We start from the raw sequence: 20,695 nt of genomic DNA on the forward strand, positions 1-20,695 counted from the left end.
TGACAGTGAAACTAACAATTTCATAATGATATGGTGGATCGTAAGGAGTGAAAAACTCAGGGATGTTTCCCAGCCTTGTGCACCTCTGCTCGCTGTGGTAGCCCCAGGTGCGACCTGGATGTGCAGAAGGCCGCAGGCAAGTTCCTGGGCCTGCACAAGCTGCAGAAACACTCTGCTAGCAACTACATCATTGTGTCCAACCAGATGAACATGACTGAGGCTGAAATGGTGAAAGGCAGGTCAATGGGCCCTTTAAAATCTATACTATCTGTAGGGCCATTCTCAGGAGAGGCCAGTCAGATGATTCCATTCTGGATCTGGCCAAGACAGCATTATCTCAGAGAACTTCTGACCGGGGAAGGTCATGGATGTGGAATATTTGTCATAAACAAGTTGTGGCGCACCCCTCCCCCCAAAATATTTACCGAGTTTCTGGTGTGATCAATTGAAAAACATGGAGGTACCTTTAGTAGATGTAAAAACCTATGGAGAAAAGAGGATTGAAAATCAAGCATTGGGGCATCTGAGTGGCTTAGTTGGATGAGTATCCGACTTCAACTCAGGTGATGATCTCACAGTTGGGGTGAGTTCCAGCCCCAGGTCATGCTCACTAATGTCAGAGACTGCTTGGGATTCTCTGTCCCCCTCTCTCTGCCCCTCCCCTGCTCATGTTGCAAGATTTGTTTTAAATATTTATTTATGTATTTTGAGAGAAAGAGGACATGCACACAGGAGCCAAGGAGGGGCAAACAGAAAGGGAGAGAGAGAATCCCAAGCAGGCTCCATGCTGTCAGCACATAGCCTAATGTTGGACTCGATCTCACAAACCATGAACCATGAGATCATAAGCTGATCCAAAATCAAGAGTAGGACATTTAACTAACTGAGTCATCCAGGCACCCCTTAAAGTTTTTAACTCTTTAAAGGAAGAGAGAGGGGCACCTGGGTGGCTCAATTGGTTAATCGTCCAACTTCAGCTCAGGTCATGATCTTATAGTACATGAGTTCGAACCCCATGTTGGGCTCTGCACTTACAGCACTGAGCCTGCCTGGGATTCTCTCTCTCCCTCACTCTCTTTCCCTCCCCCACTCCCTCTCTCTCTCTCTCTCTCTCTCTCTCTCAAAAAACAAAAAAACAAAAACAAAAAACTTAATTAAAAAATAGAAAAATTGTGTTCAGTAAATGTTTACTAATGACCCACTCTGATAAATGTTACCCCACTTAACAGTGTTGGCTACTTCGTTGGCCTTCAAGAAATTATTGTTGGGAAAAAAAAAAATGATTGTTGGTTAGATCCTTAAGTTACCAAAAGTCTGTTTTTTTCCCCTGTTCCAATTGAGTACAAAAGCCATTTACAAGCCACCAGAAAGGGCTCAGTTGTTTGAGTGTCTGACTTCGGCTGAGGTCATGATCTCACAGTTCTTGGTTTCAAGTCCTACATCAGGCTCACAGTTGTCAGCACAGAGCATGCTTCAGATCTTCTGTCCCCCATCTCTGCCCCTGCCCCACTCGCATGCATGCGCTCTCTTTCTCAAAAATAAATAAACCTTTAAAAAATATAAAAATAAAAGCCACCAAAAAGGAAAAGTTGTGGGAAAATAGCAGAGGAGTTAAATGTGACTTCATTAGATCTTTGTTTATTTGTCAGCCCCTCTTCATATCAGACATTAGATGGCTCCTGATTAAATCACACTACTTGTCACACATTTTACCATGATATTAAAAAAAAAAAAAAAAAGCTAATGGATTTAAAAGAAGCGTAAAGTGCTGCAAAAGCAGTACTGTCAGAAACCATTAATCTTTAGCTATCTACATTGTCCAAGGTAAGGAAAACATTGCATGGGAAAGAATTGTGCCAGGACAGTCATCTAATCTACCTAGCCAATACAAGCTTTTTTGCAGGGGCAAGCTAGAGCGCCTAGCTGGCTCACTCCATAGAGCACGTGACTCTTGAATCAGGGTCATTGGGTGTAGAATTACTTTTAAAAATTGGGGGGGGGGGGACAAGCTAAAATTATTCAGCAGTCTACTCACCACTTAAGAAAATAAGGTACGCATTGCCATTCATCTTTTTTCATGTTTTGAATACGGCTTTTCAACAAAAATCTGTGTTGATTAGCGTTGTTACCTAAAGCACTACCTAGTGCTTTAAGGGTGGGAATAATATCTTACTTCAACCACATATTCCTGGAGTACATGATAAATACTTAAAAAATATTTATAGAATGAAAGTATTCAGGAGCTATGCATTTGCAGAGGATACTTTCTCTATGAAGCATTCCCTGATATCTCTTGGTATTATTGAACAAGTTCTCCCTAGTGTTTCCATTGACCCTGGCTGGAGACAAAAATATGAATTATAGTGGGTGAAATAAGTACTATGAGAGAGATAGGTAAAAACTAGTGGGATCATAAATGAGTGGACAATTCATTCTGCCTTTGATAGGAGTGGGTCAGAGAAATCTACAGAGAAGTGGCTTCTCAGCTGGGCTGTATACGGTGAAATGGCGAAAAGGGAGTTCTAAGGAAAGGAAATAAATCAAGTCACAAAGAAATGAGTAAGAATGCCTTTTTTTTAATTTAAATTTTAGTTAACATACAGTGCAATATTGGTTTTAGGAGAATTCAGCGATTCATCAATTATATACAACAATCAGTGCTCATCACAACCAGTGCCCTTCTTTTTTTTTTTTTAATTTTTTTAAAATTTACATCCAAATTAGCATATAGTGCAACAATGATTTCAGGAGTAGATTCCTTACTGCCCCTTATCCATTTAGCCCATCCCCCCTCCCAAAACCCCTCCAACAACCTGTTTGTTCTCCATATTTATGAATCTCTTCTGTTTTGTCCCCCTCCCTGTTTTTATATTATTTTTGTTTCCCTTCCCTATGTTCATCTGTTTTGTCTCTTAAAGTCCTCATATGAGTGAAGTCATATGATTTTTGTCTTTCTCTAATTTCACTTAGCATAATACCCTCCAGTTCCATCCACGTAGTTGCAAATGGCAAGATTTCATTCTTTTTGATTGGTGAGTAATACTCCAGTGTGTGTGTGTGTGTGTGTGTGTGTGTGTGTGTGTGTGTGTGTGTATACACACACATCTTCATCTTCTTTATCCATTCATCCATCGATGGACATTTGGGCTTTTTCCATACTTTGGCTATTGTTGATAGTGCTGCTGTAAACATGGGGGTGTGTGTGTCCCTTCGAAACAGCACACCTATATCCCTTGGATAAATGCCTAGTAGTGCAATTGCTGGGTCGTAGGGTAGTTCTATTTTTAGTTTTTTTGGGAACCTCCATACAGTTTTTGGAAAACCTCCCTGTTTTCCAGAGTGGCTGCACCAGCTAGCATTCCCACCAATGCCCTTCTTAATACCCATCACCCATCTAGCCCATCTCCCATCCACCTCCCTCTACCAATCCTCAGTTTGTTCTTTATCATTAAGTCTCTTGGGGTACCTGGGTGGCTCAGTCTGTTAAGCTTCCGAATTCCACTCAAGGCATGATCTTATGGTTTGTGACTTCAAGCCTCTCAGAGGGCTCTGTGCTGACAGCTCGTAGCCTGGAGCCTGCTTCAGCTTCTGTGTCTCCCTCTCTCTCTGTCCCTCCCCCATTCCCACTCTGTCTCTCTCTCTCTCAAAACTAAACATTAAATATTTATTTTAATTTTAAAAAAGAGTCTCTTGGGGCACCTGGGTGGCCCAGTCGGTTAAGCATCTGACTTCAGCTCAGGTCATGACCTCGCGGTTCATGAGTTTGAGCCCCACATGAGGCCCTGTGCTGATAGCTTGGAGCCTGGAGCCAAGAGCCTGGAGCCAGGAGCCTGGAGCCTGTTTTGGATTCTGTCTCCCTCTTTCTCTGACCCTCCTCTGCTCATACTCTGTCTCTGTCTCTGTCTCTCTCTCTCTCAAAAATAAATAAAAACATTTAATTAATTAAAAAAAAAGAGTCTCTTGTGGTTTGTTTCCCTCTCTTCTCTTCCCCCTACCTTTCCATATGTTCATCTGTATTGTTTCTTAAATTCCACATATGAATGAAATCATATGGTATTTGTCTTTCTCTGATTGACATGTTTCGCTTAGCATATTACATTCTAGCTCCGTCCACATTGTTGTAAATGACAAGATTTCATTCTTTTTAATGGCTGAGTAATATTCTATTGTATATATATACAACCATATCTTTATCCATTCATCAGTCGATGGTCAGTTGGGGTCTCTGCATAGTTTGGCAATTGTTGATAACACTGCTATAAACATTGGGGTGCAGGTATCCCTTCAAATCTGTATTTTTATATCCTTTGGGTAAATACCTAATAGTGGAATTGCTGGATCATAGGGTAGTTCTATTTTTCGTTTCTTGAGGAATCTCCATGCTATTCTCCAGAGTGGCTGCACCAGTTTGCATTTCCACCAACAGTGGAAGAAGGTTCTCCTTTTTCTGCATCCTCACCAACACCTAATTTTTTTTTTAAGAAAAAAAATTTTTTTAAGTTTATTTATTTATTTTGAAAGAGAGTGTGCACAGGACATGGGGAGGGGCAGAGAGAGAGAGAGAGAGAGAGAGAGAGAGAGAGAATCCAAAGCAGGCTCCACACCAGTAGTGTGGAGACCAATTCAGGGCTCAAACCCACAAAATGTGAGATCATGACCTGAGCCAAAACCAAGAGTTGAACGCTTAACCGACTGAGCCACTCAGGGGCCCCAACACCTACTGTTTCTTGTATTGTTAATTTTAGCCATTCTGACAGGTGTGAGGTGGTATCTCATCATGGTTTTGATTTGTATTTCGCTGATGATGAGTGATATTGAGCATCTTTTCAGGTGTCTGTAGGCCATCTGTATATCTTCTTTGGAAAAGTGTCTATTCATGTCTCTGTCCATTTCTTTTTTTTTTTTTTTAATTTTTTTTAAAGTTTATTTTTTTTTGAGACAGAGAGAGACAGAGCATGAATGGGGGAGGGTCAGAGAGAGGGAGACACAGAATCTGAAACAGGCTCCAGCCTCTGAGCTGTCAGCACAGAGCCCGATGCGGGGCTCGAACTCACGGACCGCGAGATCATGACCTGAGCCGAAGTCGGCCGCTTAACCGACTGAGCCACCCAGGCGCCCCTTTCTCTGTCCATTTCTTAACTGGGTTATTTGTTTTTTGGGTGTTCAGTTTGGTAAATTCTTTCTAGATTTTGGATACTAACCCTTTATCAGATATGTCTTTCACAAATATCTTCTCCCATTCCATTGGTTGCCTTTTAGCTTTGTTGATTGTTTCCTTCCCTGTGCAGAAGTTTTAATCTTGATGAGGTCCTACTAGTTAGTGTTTGCTTTTTTTTCTTAATGTGTTTGTTTGTTTGTTTGTTTGTTTGTTTGTTTTGAGACAGAGAGAGACAGAGCATGAGCAGGGAAGGGGCAGAGAGAGAGGGAGACACAGAATCGGAAGCAGGCTCCAGGCTCTGAGCCATCAGCCCAGAGCCCGACGCGGGGCTCGAACTCACAGACTGTGAGATCATGACCTGAGCCGAAGTCGGATGCTCAACCGACTGAGCCACCCAGGTGCCCCAGTTAGTGTTTGCTTTTGTTTCCCTTGCCTTTGACAACGTGTCTAGTAAGAAGTTGCTCTGGCTGAGGTAAAAGAGGTTTCTGCCTGGGTTGGCCTCTAGGATTTTGATGGTTTCTTGTCTCACATTTAGACATTTAGACATTAAATTTTGATGGTTTATTGTCTCACATTTAGACATTAAATCCATTTTGCATTTATTTTTGTTGGTGTAAGCAAGTGGTCCAGTATCAAGAGAATGCCTTTTAATAAAAGGATTCTCCCCAAGTGCATTGCACCGAATGTTTGAAGATTGTTATAGTAGGAAGATAATTTTTCTAATGTTTATTTATTTTTGAAAGAAAGAGAGCATGAGCTGAGGAAGGGCAGAGAGAAGGAGAGAGGGTCCGAAGCAGGCTCTGCGCTGACAGCGGTGAGCCAATGTGGGACTCGAACCCAGGAACCATGACATCACAACCTCAGCTGCAGTCAGACGCTCAACCAACTGAGCCACCCAGGCCACCCCAGGAATACAGTTTTTTAAACCACATAATTAATATGGAGCCATTATGAAGAAAAAGTAATTTAATATGTAATAGCTGAAGTTAAGTAAGTTAGAGGAGAAACAATCTCATTCAATTTATCCCTCACTTAATCAGACCCTCTAAGGTCCTGAGAGGGCCTACCACTTGTTACATGGTCATTTTTTAAAATAAATTTTGCATTTAATTGTATTTGATAAAGACTGCTCTCTTTTTCCTCTAACACCCATTTGTCATAATTCCACTTGGGTCATGTGGCATTGGGGGGATCGGTCACTAAGAAGTTGATTTGGGAATACATGTAATGTGTTGTTCCTCAGTCACTTCCATGCATAGTGTAAAATATAATTCTCATGTTATTAAGAGCATAATTCTCATACAAATAAATAGTGACCATGGGACAAAGTTTTATTTAACTCATCAGTGAGGGAACCAATGGAATGACAGAGCTGCTTAAAAAGGATTTGAGTAACTAGAGGTGTATAGTGTTCATAGGGAAAGAAAAAATAAAATAAGATTTTTAAGCTGTATGTAAAAGTGAGTAATACCCTACCAAACCATAAAAATGTAACATTTGTTTGGGTTTTTTTCTTTTCACATTTTTATTTAAATTCTAGTTTATTAACATACAATGCAATATTGGTTTCAGGAGTAGAATTCAGTGATTCATCACTTACATACAACACTCAGTGCTCATCCCAAGTGCCTTCCTTAATGCCCATGACCCATCTAGCCCATCCCCCACCCACTTCCCTTCATCAACCCTCAGTTTGTTCTCTATCATTAAGAGTCTCTGGTAGTTTGTTTCCCTCTTTTTTCCCCCTTCCCATATATTCATCTGTTTTGTTTCTTAAATTCCACATATGAGAGAAATCATATGGTATTTGACTTTCTCTGACTGGTTTATTTCACTTAGCATAATACACTCTGGCACTATCCACGTCGTTGCAAATGGCAAGATTTCATTCTTTTTGATCGCCAAGTAATATTCCAGTGTGTGTGTGTGTGTGTGTGTGTGTGTGTGTGTGTGTGTGTACCACATCTTCTTTATCCATTCATCATTGAAAATTTGACCTCTTTTTGGATATTGTTGATAATGCTGCTATAAACAGCACGGTGCATGTATCCCTTCAAATCTGTATTTTTGTATCCTTTGGGTAAATATCAAAATGCTGGATCATAGGGTAGTTCTATTTTTAGCTTTCTGAGGAACCTCCATACTTAAAAAAAAAAAAAAAAAAAAAACACCTTTGGAGTATCCTTGTTATCAAGCAGGAAATAAAAGATTATCCCCCCTTATCAATGTTCCACAAGTTAACCTCTAACTTCAGGGCTATAAACTATCTGGGGCTTCTCATTCATAGATAGTAACTCAGAGAAAGTTACAATATTCAAGAAAGGCAGATGTCTGTGAGCCAGCTTATACTCTGTATGATACTAAAAATATCATGTAGGATGCCTGGGTGGTTCAGTTTGTTAAGCATCCCGCTCTTGATTTCCACTCAGGTCATGATTTCACGGTCCATGAGATCAAGCCTCACATGGGATTCATGCTTACAGCACAGAGCCTGCCTGGGATTCTTGCTCTCCCTCTCCCACTGTCCCTCCTCCATTCACGCGCGCACACATGTGCTGGCTCACTCTCTCTCCCTCTCTCTCAAAATAAATAAACTTTAAAAGTAAATAAATTAATTAGTTAAATAAAAATATTTTCCCCCACATTGTATAAACCCACAAAACCTGGATCTGCCCTGCCAGGATCAGGTCTAGAGGAGTTGCTTGTACATCACAATTACTCTGATCCCACTCTCAATATAGTGTGGCAAGACCTCAGGCACATGGTGGTCCTCACTCTCAACAGGAGAGATCTGTTTGGTCCACTTTGGTCAAATCTCCACTCCTGGGTCAATCACATGTAAGGGCTGAGCGGTTGTTCAAGCTCACGGGGGACATAGGGCTCCCTCTGTGGGTTTGGAAGATCAGGACTTCTTATAGAGAAGCATGGTTGGAGAGGAAGTAGGACAGATAACTTGGTGGCCCTCAAGTTCCGTATCTGAAGAATGAGAATTAAAAAGATCTATCAAAGTGAGAGAAACGAAGAATTAAAATATCTAAAGAATGGTATAAATTTAAGATATTTTAGGGGCGCCTGGGTGGCTCCGTTGGTTGGGCGGCCGACTTCGGCTCAGGTAATGATCTCGCAGTTCGTGAGTTCGAGCCCCGCGTCGGGCTCTGTGCTGACAGCTCAGAGCCTGGAGCCTGTTTCAGATTCTGTGTCTCCCTCTCTCTGACCCTCCCCTGTTCATGCTCTGTCTCTCTCTGTCTCAAAAATAAATAAAGGTTAAAAAAATTTTTTTTAAATAAAATTTAAGATATTTTATTCATTTTTTTAATGTTTATTTCTTTTTGAGAGAAAGCAAGAGTGTGTGGGGGAGGGGCAGAGAGAGAGGGAGACAGAATCCAAAGCAGCCTCACACTGTCACTGCAAAGTCCGACTCAGAGCTAGAACCCACCAACCCACCATGATCATGAGATCATGACCTGAGCTGAAGTCAGATGCTCAACTGACTGAGCCACCCAGGCACCCCTAAGATATTTTTAAAACAAAAATGACTTTTTTTTAAAGTTTATTTATTTATTTTTGAGAGAGACAGAGCAAGTGGCGAAGAGGGAGAGAGAGAATCCCAAGCAGGCTCCATGCTGTCAGCATGGAGCCTGATGTGGGGCTCAAACCCACAAAATGTGACATCGTGACCTGAGCCAAAACCAAGAGTCAGATGCTTAACTGACTAAGCCACCCAGGCTCCCCCCAAAATGACTTTTAACACCAAACTGGTGATCTGATAAAAGATGGGATGGGTGGAATGAAGATAAAGTTTTCTGATATTTATTTATTTAGAAATGTATTAAATCAGAGCTCGTAGTGGCAAGAAATTTATGATAAGATACTGAATTCTCACCTAATCTCTCAGAAAAGTAGAGAAAGCAACTACTGTATACATCCTAGAATAAGACCCAACCACCAAGGGGATTTTTTACCAAAAACACCACCACCAAAAACACCAGTTGGCCCATCTGAGGCTCCGCACTGGATGTCAGAACCTCTGCCACCTCTGCTACCATACTTGTCAAAAGATTAATCCCTAGACATGGGGCCACCTTCTTCCATTGCTCACTTTTGAAACTAATTCTATGGGTATATCTGATAAGTTGAGTAGAGTTTGTATCCGGCAGTCAGTGTATTGGTATGCAAGCTTTTGGGGAGGTATTGTTGCATCCACACGACTCCTGAAACAGAATGCTACGGGCACCAGTGACAGTCACAACAAAGTTTATTGCAATAAGAGGCAAGGCCAACTGATCGGGACCGACACTCTGGACCAGAGTGTGGTCTCGAACAGCCGGGGTACAGAGTTTTTATAGCCGACCACATCGTCTTATCATCACCTGGGAACAGAACAAAGGAATAGTTCCCAGATGGGGGTGGAAACAGTTCAGACATGCCCTGGCCCCAATCCAATCAAACATTAATCCATCCCTTGATTGATAGGATAAGGCTGTTATCTCTTAACCTATAGTTTTAAAACAAAGCTGTTATTTCTTAAGGCTACAGGTTAGCCCTACACTACAATTTAACCCTTACAGTGTGGGTGAGGATTCTATCTTGAGACGAATATCATTATGTGGGAAATTACCAAATTTAAAAAGAGCATTCAGGGGCGCCTGACTGGCTCAGTCAGTTGAGCGTCCAACTTCCACTCAGGTCATGATCTCAAGGTTCATGAGTTTGAGCCCCACATCAGGCTCTGTGCTGACAGCTCAGAGCCTGGAGCCTGCTTCGGATTCTGTGTCTCCATCGCTCTCTCTCTGTCCCTTACCGCTTGGGCTCTCTCTCTCTCAAAAATAAATAAATAAACATTAAAAAATATTTTTAAAAACAAATAAATAATAAAAATAAAAAGCGTTCAAAGCTACAAATGATAAATTTCTACCTCAAAAAGGCACACTTTTATGTCTCAGGCCATAAAAGCCACAAGAAGAATCAAAAAGAGCTAGATTCCAGGAAATAAGTCCATAAGAGTAAAGCAACAATTAGTACTTCATTATAGATAACTTTTATTAAGCAATTGCAGAGCGTATATGTGGTGCTAGACATTGCACATATAGTATCCATTTACTCTTCATAAGAACCTGCAAGCTGGGTACCAATGATTCTATGTTACAGGTAAAAAAAAAAAAAAAAAACCTGAGACCTAAAGTTACCCAAGATTGGAGCACCTGGCTGGCTCAGTCAGTAGAGCATGCGACTCTTTTGATCTCAGGGTCCTGAGTTCAAGCCCCACATTGAGCATAGAGCCTACTTTAAAAAATTATGGGGCACCTGGGTGGCTTCATTGGTTAAGCACCTGACTTGGGCTCAGGTCATGATCTCACAATTCATGAGTTTGAGCCCCATGTCGGGCTCTCTGCTGTCAGCGCGGAACCTGCTTAGGATCCTCTGTCTCCCTCTCTCTCTCTTCCCCTCCCCCACTCGCTGGCACATTTTCTCTCTCTCTCTTTCTCTCTCTCTCTCTCTCTCAGAAATAAGCATTTACAAAAATAAAAGAGTTTTAAAATAATAAATAAATAAATAAATAAATAAATAAATAAAGTTATCCAAGATCTAAATTCCATAAGCAGCAGAACTAGACTGAGAGCCCAGGTCAGTCTGGCTCTCACCATGTTCCAGCTACAGCTGGGGGCTGATATTTTCTCTCTTGGTGAGAAAATGTCTTCCAACTGCTCTATATGATTTGATTATTTAGGGGAATGCACCTAGGTTGCTTAGGGTTAAGCTTCCAACCTTGGCTCAGGTCATGACCTCATGGTGCATGAGTTTGAGCCCAACATAGGATCCCCTGTCCCCCTCTCCCTCAGCCCCTCCCCTGCTCTTGTGTTCTCTCACTCTCTCTCTCTCAAAAATAAATAAATAAACTTAAAAAAAAAAGAAATATTAGAATTTTATGGTCAGTACCAGTGAGGTAATCTGCCTGACAGACCCCCTGTGGTCCCCCATAAGAAGGTGAGCTTGGCTGAAACAATCATCTTCTTGCTGGAATAACTTCCTTGTCCCACTTCCTCCTGCCTATAAAAGTCTTCCTTAGAGCTCCTTTCTATCTGCTAGATGGGATGCTGCCTGATTCATGATCATAGAATAAAGCCAGTAAGATCTTTAAATTTATTCAGTTGGACTTTTTTTGTTTGTTTAACAATGCCAAGCTGACTTGGTGATATTACACTAAAAAAATTTTTTTTAGTTTATTTTTTTTAGTAACCTCTACACCCAATGTGGGTCTTGAACTCACAACCCTGAGATCAAGAGTCACATGCTCTTCTGACTGAGCCAGCCAGGCACCCCAAAAATTATTTTTAATGATCTCTTAATAGACAATTTTGTTAGGCCCTCCTCTTATTTATTGGATACCACCTCACCTTGAAAAAACTGTCTTCCCCACCTGAAAAAGGATGTTTTACCTAGTCATTAGAGTCAGTTACTTTATGAACACCAGTGCCAACATGGCACTTTGTTTGGCACCCTGAGGTGTTTATACCCCAGGACAATGCACCATTACAAGATTTTGATGGATGAGATGTATACCTTTCTTTTGCAAAGTGGGAGAAGAAACCTATTGTGGAAGAGGAGGAGGAGGGAACAGAGAACCAGTATTTTACCACTGATGTGAAGAAGGTCGGTTTTAGGAAAGTGCAGATATAGAAATTGGGAATCTGGAAAGTGAATCCCTTAAAACAATATGAATGTCCATGCATCCAGGCAAACCTCACAAAACCATATGAATTGTATACTTAAGGAATTTTTAGAGGAAACTATATCAAAATGCTGCATTTTCATAGTACACTGGCTTGAGAACTTAATCTTTTCTCAACTTGATAGGTCTGCTAAAAAAAAAAAAATCAACTGAGTAAATTTAAAGATATAATTAGCTTTTTTCAAGGATCCATAAATGAGTCATATCCCATCTAGCAAATCCAAGGGAGGTCCTAGGAGTTGTACCAAATGCTTTCATAGGCAGAAGGAGGGTGGGACAAGAAAGTTATAAGACTTGATTCTTTCAAGCCTGGGTACAGGGTGGGGGTCTTATCAGACAGATGACCTTATTAGTGCTGATCAGGAAATTCCAGACTGATTCGTTTAAAAATCCATTCCTAGAAGAGGCTGTAACTGCAGTTAGGTTAGCTGTTAAGTCTTGGTGAGGCTTAGTGAAAGTGATTCCATTTTGGATCTGTTGTTTCCTTTCTTTCTTTTTTTCTTTCTTTTTTTTTTTTTCAAATAAGATTTTTAAGTAATTTCTACACCCAACGTGGGGCTCAGATGTACAACCCTGAGATCAAGAGTTGCCTGATGCATAGACTGAGCCTGGGCCTGTTGTTTCTAATAGGTCCTTGCTCATTTTTTTTTTTCCCTGCTTCTTCAGAATTTGGGTATGAACCCAGCTGAATCCACATAATTCCTTTTGTTTTTTAAGTTTATTTATTTATTTTGAGAGAGAGAGAGAGAGAGAGAGAGAGAGAGAGAGAATGAGAGGGGGAGGGGCAGAGAGAAAGGGAGACAGAGAGAATCCCAAGCAGTCTCCGCACTGCCAGTGCAAAGCCTGACACGGGCCTCAAACTCATGAACCATGAGATAATGACCTTAGCCGAAATCAAGAGTTGGTTGCTTAGCCGACTGAGCCACCCAGGTGCCCCTCTTATGACTCCTTTTCTATCTCACTCCTTTCTTTTTGCTTTAGGATCTACTGCTAACTGCTTGATTTCCCTATGTTCCCCATCCAAATTCCAGCAAGGATCTGGAAGCCCCAGCTCATCTCATTCAGAGGGAGCCATTATCACAGGTCACTGGCTAGCATGTCGATCAGTATTACCTCTGGTCCAACTAGCTATGGCCAGACAGCCAACATCACTTGGTATAAATCATGGCCACATAGGGTTGCCCTGCCAAAAGCACCAGGAGTGAGACAGTTACACATAGAAGGGGCGATGGGTGTACAAAAGCTATACAGAGAAGGGGCTGTTATTCACAGTTACTCTCTTCTTACATGATTTTCAAAGGTTTGAGTACAACCTCTGAAATATTCCCTATTTCTTGTTAACAGCTTGAAAAAAATCTGGTATCAAGTTTATGACCCATCTGCTAACTAGATCAATCCCATCTGTAATCCTGGCCATGCTACAAGGCCGGCAGCCACACAAAATATCTCTGGCAGAAACTGTTATCAGGATTGAGATTCCTAATGGGAAGTGAAAAGTTAACAGATTTAGAAAGTAAGACTGCATTAACATTTTCAAGGTGAATTTAGAATATAATAAAAATGTTAAATGCTTTTTAGAAAGCAATAATGGACAACACTGAAGGTCACAGTATGTACTAAGTCCTGTTCTAAGCATTTACATATATATCAAGAAATTTTATTCACATAAAACCTGAGAAAGTAGGTAATAATAACATCCCTACTTTAACAGATGAGAAAACAAAAGCAGAGAAAGGTGAAACAATTTGTCCAAATTAAAATAGTGGAGACAAAATTTAAACCCAGGTGTCCTGGCTGCAAAGTGCTATGCTGCCTGTGGCCCTTTTTTTTTTTTTTTTTTTTTTTTTAACAGCAACATGCTGGTTATGTGAGAAGTGAGATGATTCATATTCAGAAATACCAAATAAAAGCTGTGCTGTCTAGTTAACAGGAGGTTTACAACCTGTTGGAAATATGTATCAACGCCACCACCCACCCCCAATGGAGTGCCAACCCCTTAGATACTTCACTTCCTGGTTCTTTTTACCCCCCTCGCTGTTTCATGGGCTTATTTTTCGCGGGCTTTGCAATGAGCGTATGTCAGAGAACTGAAGTCTCTGTGTCACCTCAAGGAATGTACATTTGCTCCACTCAGACCTCATTTTGCCTTACCTGGACATAGCCGACTTGGGTTGGGGAGGGTAAGGCTAAACCTGTGTAGTACACAGCCAATGAGGAATCAGGGGAGGGACTTGACGCTAGGAGATAAATTGCCTGCTGTTAACTGCGCATCAGGCATCCGCTCTTGCAAGAACGTTGCAAGCCATGCTTCACTGTGCTCCAAGTCTCCATGTCCATCCTTTGGGTGGGTCAGTGGGCTTATCTCTTACAGTTAAGTGAAATGATGTAGAAAAGCCTTTTTCAGAAAACTAAGATTTAACCATTAAAAAAAAAATTAATGTTTTATTTAGTTTTGAGCGAGAGAAACAGAGTATGAGTGTGGGACGAGCAGACAGAGAGGGAGACACAGAATCCAAAGCAGGCTCTGGGCTCTGAGCTGTCAGCACAGAGCCCAATGCAGGGCTCGAACTGGCGAACCATGAGATCATGACCCGAGGAGAAGTCAGATGCTCAACCACTGAGCTACCCAGGTGCCCCAAGGGTTAACTATTAAATAACTTGGGGCCTGGGTGGCTCGGTCAGTTAGGCATTTGACTTTAGCTCGGGTCATGATCTAGTTCCTGAGTTTGAGGCCCACATTGGACTCTGCTGACAGCTCAGAGCCTGGAGCCTATTTCAGATTCTGTGTCTTCCTCTCTCTCTGCCCCTCCCCTACTTGCATTCTGTCTCTCTCTTTCAAAAATAAACATTAAAAAAAATTTTTTTAACTTAAATAACTTTAATAATTTCATTTAAGTTTTTCTAAAATATATAATCTCATGTCCCAATAACTATAATTTAAGTAATTCAGGTTCATTCTTATGAAATGTTATCTTACATTGTGATTACTGCTCCATCCTTAAAAGAAACTGTTGCATTTTGAGACACGAATCCCTCCTTATTATTTTCTGTCTTTCCCTGACATGGCATTAACTGACTTTCTTGGACTGTTCTCACATTCATTGAATACTTTGGATCAGTCTCACTCTCCAACCAAATAGAAGCAACAATTCATAGAGTTGTCTATTCACTTAATAAATAAATACTGTGATATTGTGACATAATAAGACATATACATATATCTGGTCTTCATTCCCAGTTCCTGAAACAAGAGCTTCTAAATCCCTTCCAGTCTCTAGAGGGATAAAAGTGCCTTTTTTGTCTTGTTTTGTTTTGTTTTTTAGTGTTTGTTTTTGAGACAGAGAGAGAGAGTTTGTGTGTGTGTGAGAGAGAGAGAGAGAGAGAGAGAGCGGGGGAGGAGCAGAGAGAGAGGGAGGCAGGGGATCCAAAGTGGGCTCCCATCTACAGCAACTTGCCCAATGCATGTCTCAATCAGAACCATGAGATCATGACCTAAGACAAAGTCAGACACTTAACCAACAGAGTCACCCAGGTGCTCCCAAAGTGCCTTTTTGTATGCTAATAAGATGACTCTAGATAGGACCCCAGATAGCATCAGGTGGGAGCTGATTGCCAGATAAACCAAATCATGTGATTAGAGGGCTGGAACTTTCAGTCCCATCCTTGACATTCATGACCAATGATATAATCAATAATGTCAATTTAATAGAAACTCCATTAAAAAAATGCTAAGTAATGAGTTTCAAAGAGCTTCCAAGTTGCTGAACACATCCATGTGCTGATAGGGTAGTACACCCCAAACTCCTCTGGGATAGAAGCTGCTGCACTTGAGACCCTTCTGGACCTTGTCCTGTCACTTCTTCATCTCCTCATCATTTGTATCCCTTATATTAAAAGATAACATCCTTCGGGGCACCTGGGTGGCTCGGTCAGTTAAGTGTCCGACTTCGGCTCAGGTCATGATCTCACAGTCCGTGAGTTCAAGCCCCGCGTCGGGCTCTGTGCTGACAGCTCAGAGCCTGGAGCCTGTTTCAGATTCTGTGTCTCCCTCTCTCTCTGCTTCTCCCCTGTTCATGCTCTGCCTCTCTCTGTCTCGAAAAAAAAAAAAAAAAAAGTTAAAAAAAATTAAAAAAAAAGATAACATCCTTAAAAAAAATAAATGAAAGATAACATCCTTTAAGTGTCATTTATAACAGCAACTAGTGTATCCCTGAATTCAGAGAGCTATGATAGCAAATTGTCAAACCTGAAGAGGGGGTCAAGGGAACTCCCAATTTGTATCCAAAGGACAAAAGTATATGTAACCTGGGGCCCTGCTATTTGTAATTTTGTCTGAAATTGGGGCAGTTTTGTGGGAGTGAGCCCTTAACCCATACAGTCTGTGCTAATTCTGAGTAGTTAGTGCCAGAATTGATTTAAATTGTAGAATATCTAGTCAGTGTCTAAAGAGTTTGAAAATTGGTTGGTGTGGGGGCGCCTGGGTGGCTCAGTCAGTTGGGTGGCCGACTTTGGCTCAGGTCATGATCTCTCGGTCCGTGAGTTCGAGCCCCGCGTCGGGCTCTGTGGTGACGGCTCAGAGCCTGGAGCCTGTTTCCGATTCTGTCTCCCTCTCTCTGACCCTCCCCCATTCATGCTCTGTCTCTCTCTGTCTCAAAAATAAATAAAATGTTAAAAAAAAATCTAAAAAAAAAAGAAAATTGGTTGGTGTGTATATCCAGGCAGAAGGTAGGGGTGGGGGTGGGGGTGAAACCACACATTTGATGTCAGAAATATTGTGAGAAGAAAAATGATTTTAACTATTTACTTAGTACCTATTATGTGTCCATCCCTATGCCTAGTGCTGGGAATGATTCACTGAAAGACCCTCCCTCTGGTGGCTGAAGGTGACAAATCAGATTATTACATTATAATCAGGATTATGTATTCATTTGTATGACTGTACCAATTTTTCATATCACCCTTGAAAAAAATTTAAGTAGTATAATAGTGACAAAGAGTTCCCCGAATACATCATTTGTTCTTTCATGCCTCAGAGCCTTTGCACAGGCTAGCCCTAACTAGAATATCCTTTCCCTTTTATATGCCTGGTTAACTCTAATGATTGTTTTTTAAGTAATCTCTACACCCAGCATGGGGCTGAAACTTATGACCCTGAAACCAAGATTCGGACACTTAACCAACTGAGCCACCCATGCACCCCTCGATTTGTAGTTGTTCTAAGCAGTAAATTGTTCAAAATGCCAGAACATTTATTTTAGTTACACATGGCAATTATTTTACCTCTTTACTTGTTTATTAGTGAACTATACATATTTATTGAGCAACTACTACATGCCGACATGCCAGGCTTTTTTTTTTTTAAGAAATTGATGGAAACATAAAGGTCCTAGAGTAACCAAAGCAATTTTAAAAAGGAAGAATGAAGTTGGAAGATTTAACCTACTCAACTTCAAAACTTGCTATGAAGCCACCGTAATCAAGATAGTTGGGTATTGGTGAAAAGACAAACATAAGGATCAACAGAACAGACACAGACCTATACATGGTGTGTCCATTAATTTTTGACAAAGATGTTAAAGCAATTCAATACGGAAAGAAGTCTTTTCAACAAATAGTACTGGATCACTTGAATATCTCTAGGGGGGGAGGGGGAGTGAAAACCAACTCTATCTCACACTGTAGGCAAAAAGTAACTCAAAATGGATCACAGACCTAAGTGTCAAAACCCAAACTATAGGGGCGCCTGGGTGGCTCAGTCGGTTGAATGTCTGACTTCGGCTCAGGTCATGATCTCACAGTTTGTGAGTTCGAGCCCCATGTCAGGCTCTGTGCAGATAGCTCAGAGCCTGGAGCCTGCTTCAGATCCTGTGTCTCCCTCTCTCTCTCTGCCCCTTCCCCACTCATGCTCTGTCTCTCTCTCTCAAAAATGAATAAACGTTAAAAAAAAAACAAAAACCCAAACTATAAAACTTTTAGAAAACATAAGAGAATGTCATTGCCACCTTAGCGTTGATAGTTCTTAAACATAAAAAGTGCAAATCATAAGCAAAACAAAAATTTGGTAACTTGGATTTCATTAGAATAAAAAACCGTTTGCTCTTTGAAAGCCACCATTAAGAAAATTAAAAGGCAAGCCACAGACTATGTGAAAATACTTGCAAAACACATATTAGACAAAGGACTTATATTCAGATCATATGAAGAATTCTTCCAACTCAATAGGAAGACCAATAACCACATAAGGATATGGGCAAAATATTTGAAGTAACTTCAAAATAGAAGATAATGCAAACTGACAGAAAATGACTGCCTGGGGATGGAGTTGGAGAGAGACATGGATTAGAAAAATAGAAAAAGGCATGAGAACTTTTGGAAGTGATGTGTTATCTTGATTGTGGTGATGACAATGACTGCTGTGGTCTGAATGTATCCCTGCAAAATTCATGTGTTGAAATTCTTTTTTTTTTTTTTTTAAGTTTACTTATTTATTTTGAGAGAAAGAGAGAGAACAATCGGAGGAGGGGGAGAGGATCTGATTTGGGCTCTGTGCCAACAGCAGAGTCCAATGCAGGGCTCAAACTCACAAACCAGGAGATCATGACCTGAGTTGAAGTCAGACTTAGCCACCCAGGGGCCCCAATGTGTTGAAATTTTAACCTCCAAAGTAACCTATTAGGAGGTGAGGTCTTGGAGAGGTATTTAATTCATGAGGGTAGAGCCCACATTCATGAGATTAGATTAGTGCTCTTATAAAAAAGACCCCAGGAGGTTCCCCACCCTTTCAACCATGTGACTATAGCTAGCCGGTGCCAACTATGAACCAGGAAGAGCATGTCCCTTGATCTTGGACTACTAGTCAGAACTGTGAGAAATAAATTACTTTTATAAGCTACCCAGTTTGCGCTATTTTGTTATAACAGCATGAATGGACTAAGACAATGGGTGTGCACATGTCAAAACAGATCAAACCAGACTTATCTGCTTTATCTATATGCAGTGTAGTGTTTCTAATTTAAATATGAATGGTTAATTTTTAATGAGGAATAATAGTAATATCTTCAGGCTGTTGTAAGAGTCATTGACTGTGCTAAGCATTTTATCATAATACCTGGCTCCCTTAGTTTGGTGCTACTGAGACTTAGACATTAAACCTCAACCTCCACTGAGCTCATTAAATTAGAGTCTAGGGGTAAATAGTGTCTAAGACTAGATCCTATGTTTTAGGGAATTTTTATTTATTTTATTATTTTTATTTTTTAATTTTACTTTAAGTAGGCTTCATGCCCAGCACAAACAGAGCTCAAACTCACAAGCCTGAGATCAAGATCTGAGATCAACAGTCATACCTGGAGCCTGCTTAGGATTCTGTGTCTCCCTCTCTCTCTGCCCCTCCCTGCCTCCTTCTCTCTCTCTCTCTCAAAATAAATAAACATTAAAAAAAAAAAAAAAGCCATTCAACTGACTGAGCCACCCAAGCACCCCCATATAGTAAGGAATTATTAAAACATCACAGAATTTGGGGGGTACCTGGGTGGCTCGGTCAGTTGAGTGTCTGACTCTTGATTTCTGCTCAGGTCGTAATTTCACGGTTTGTGAGTTCGAGCCCCCATCAGGCTCTGTGTTGACAGTACGGAACCTGCTTGGGATTCTCTCTTGTGCTATCTCTCTGCTTCTCCCCTGCTCGAATTCTCTCTCTCTCCCCCTCTAAATAAATAAACAGTAAAAAATAAAAAAGATCATAGAATTTGGCAATTGGGAGTGTCACTAGAAAAATTCAATAAACTTATTATCCAAACAGAAAAATACCTGTCTGCCTGGCTACCTAATTCAGTAGAGCATGTGACTCTTGAACTTGAGGTTGTGGGTTCGAGACACATGTTGGGTGCAGAGATTGCTTAAAAATAAAATCTTTAGGGGCATCTGGGTGGCTTTGTCAATTAAGCATCTGACTTCGGCTTGGGTCATGATCTCAGTTTGTGAGTTCAAGCCCCTGGATAGGCTCTGCACTGACAGTGTGGAGCCTGGAGCCTGCTTTGGATTCTGTGTCTCCTCTCTCTCTCTGCCCCTCACGCCATTTGTGCTCACATGTGCACGCGCTCTCTCAAAAATAAACATGAAAAAAAATTTTTTTAAATAAATAGAATCTTTAAAAGTAAATAAAAACAAAAAGGAAAGAAGTCTTAAAAAAGGAAGAAAAATACACGTAAAGGAAAAACTGGGTTCAAAATTCTTTTTCTTTTTTAAAAAAAATTTTTAATGTTATTTAATTTTATTTATTTTGGGGGGGTGGGGGAGAGAAGGGACAGAGAGAGAGGGAGACCGAGGATCTGAAGTGAGCTCTGTGCTGACAGCAAAGAGCCCAAAAAGGGGCTTGAACTCAAGAGCTGTGAGATCATGACCTGAGCTGAAGTCAGAGGCTTACCAGGCACCCCTCAAAATTCTTTTTAATTGTATTTTTTTATGTTTATTTATTTTTGAGAGGGAGAAAGAGAGGAAAAGAGTGCGAGTGGGGGGGGGGAGGGGCAGAGAGAGAGGGAGACAGAATCAGAAGCAGGCTCCAGGCTCTGTGCTGAAAGCACAGAAGCAGGGCTCGACCTCATGAACTGTGAGATTGTTACCTGAGCCAATGTCAGATGTTTAACCGACTGAGCCACCCAGGCACCCCTTTTCCGTTGTATTTTTAACTTGGTAATTCATTAGAGATTGAGATCATCAGTTTTCCTTGGAGACTGCATTGGTATAAACTAATGTATAGAAAAACAAGATTTACTAGGAAGTGAAACCGCTTCTCTCAAAGCTTCATTTCT

The sequence above is a fragment of the Panthera tigris genome, chromosome C1 (assembly GCF_018350195.1).
Source record: "Panthera tigris isolate Pti1 chromosome C1, P.tigris_Pti1_mat1.1, whole genome shotgun sequence".
Taxonomy (NCBI): Eukaryota; Metazoa; Chordata; class Mammalia; order Carnivora; family Felidae; genus Panthera; species Panthera tigris.